General features: G+C 36.4%; 1 pseudogene; it reads right to left on the bottom strand.

Annotated features, from left to right (window-relative positions):
- Positions 1 to 1,160: 1,160 nt before the first annotated feature.
- Positions 1,161 to 1,958, bottom strand: LOC132832588 (muscarinic acetylcholine receptor M2-like; annotated as a pseudogene).
- Positions 1,959 to 2,173: the final 215 nt, after the last annotated feature.

Here is a 2,173-nt window from a genome sequence, read left to right as displayed (position 1 = left end):
TGCATTCATATTAAAGTGAGAGCAGCTCTAAATGCTGATAAAGAATAGAAATTGATTTGATGAACCAATTTTGCATGCTGGCATCAGCTTGGCCTTGTAACTATTAATTTTCTGTCATTTTGGAGAGCTGTCTGTTGTTAAGAAGAGTGTTGTCTTCATTCAAATGTGTTGTTTTCCTTTGAAATAATGAGTAGCATTTTAACAATTGAAACAGAAGTGAGAGAAACATTAACAGAAGGCGCATATGCTAGACTGCATTTGTTTTGTATGTTTTGGAAAAAGAACTGTATACTTTACAGCTGGCATCCATCAATAAACAATAAAAAAATTGAAAACTACTTCTTAGAATAAGCATATTATCCAATGTTTAAATTTTAGACAGCTTTGACTTGTAGAATATTCATACATAATCTTCAAATAATCCATCCACACATCTTGGAAGATGCTTCCAACATTATACATAACTAATGTCTGTTTTAATCATGATGTGGAACAATAAACACATAAATTACACACATTTATGGATTGTCTAATGAAAATCTTCTTCAAACAAAAGCATTATGTGTTCATGCTGTTCTGCTTGTCACTTTTTAAAACTCCTATTGCACCATTATTGTTGTACTGACACAGTCCAAAAGGTTCAAAAGTTTTCTTGAAGGTTTTATTGCACAGTGCATAACAAGTTGGGTTAACAGTACTGTTGAGTCAGTATCTAATAATTCAGAGAGTGCTGGGGACATAGAGTGAACAGAAAACGTTAATGGCCATCATGACTTGATATGGTATCCAGGTGATGATAAATGTTCCGAGGAGAGCCAGGATGGTTCTAGTTACTTTTGTCTCTTTGCAGCTGCTGGCTTCTTGGCCATTTTAGCAATTTCATAGAACATTTTCACCTCTCCATTGTTCCAATGCTTAAATTTGACATCTGCAAATATTCCGACTGCAGTTCCATAGTTGCTCTTTTTTTGAGACTTCGTAACTGTCTGAATGTACCTAAGTTTGTGATGTCCAGCCAAAATAGGCATTGTGTACAAGAATGTTTTGTGTTCTCTTGAATCACATTGCCCTTTTTCTGGCTCTATGGGACTGCACTGAGGCACACTGAGTCATTGGATAGCTCTTTCTTCTCTCCTTGTCCACAATTGTCAGGAGTTATTTCAAGCAGATACCTTGGCATTTGATGCTCTATTAAGAAAATTTGATAAGTTTGTGTTATTCATTATTGTTATTATTTTGTCCTTCATTGGACTAGAAGCAAGGCACTTGTAGTTTGAGATAATCCTTTTTTGTCCTCCTTCATTAGTCTTACTGGTGTGAGATATGAGCATGTACAATATCACCATGACAACAATAGGGAGATAGAAGGAATTTATAGTAATGCCAAGAGTGGCAGCTGGATTTGAGAAGATCTGTATGTAACACTCACTTTCAGTAACTGTCCGCCTCCCTATGATGAACTGTCAAAGAGAATAACAGGAGCCCACAGGATAAATGGCAGCACCCAAGCAAATATCATTACTGCTATTAGGTGTTCTTTTTGTGGGTAGGTAAGGGACATTGAGACAGAAAGTAACAAGCAAAACTGATGATGAGGAGGTTCATAACTGAGCGATAAATTATGGCATAAACTGTAATAGCCAAAAATCATAAATCACTGGACCTACAGCATATGGTTTTTATAAAATGGTGTTTAGATTCACAGAGAATGCAGCAACAATCAAATTGGCACAGGCTAAGCTGAAAATAAATTACTTTTTAATCATTTGTAAATATCTGTTCACTTTGATAGAAACTATGACTACAATGTTTCCAAAAATGGTCAGCAAACTTAATGATTTTGCCACAATCCTAGTGAACAACGCTTCAAATGTTGTGCAAGAATTCCCCCTATGAAAATCAACCAAGGCTGTTTTGTTACTGAGCCATTCCTTTTTCCGTGTTGAGTTGGTTGCCATTTCCCTCTGATAGGCAATTGTCAACTATCTAAGTATAGAAAGGAAACCATTACCTTAGAGGCTTCAGATGAGTTGAAGCTAAACGTCAACTTGTCACTAATTGAAGTTCCAGTGAGCTGAAGGCCAGCTGGAGCCCAAGCTCTTATAAATTCCAAAACCATAAACAGCGAGGATTCAGTTTTTGGTAGACCCACAGACCATTTACTGCAAAACCA

The sequence above is a fragment of the Hemiscyllium ocellatum genome, chromosome 35, assembly GCF_020745735.1.
Source record: "Hemiscyllium ocellatum isolate sHemOce1 chromosome 35, sHemOce1.pat.X.cur, whole genome shotgun sequence".
In the NCBI taxonomy this organism is placed as follows: domain Eukaryota; kingdom Metazoa; phylum Chordata; class Chondrichthyes; order Orectolobiformes; family Hemiscylliidae; genus Hemiscyllium; species Hemiscyllium ocellatum.
Note: the sequence above shows the minus strand (reverse complement) of the source record. Positions and strands in the feature narration are given on the sequence as shown.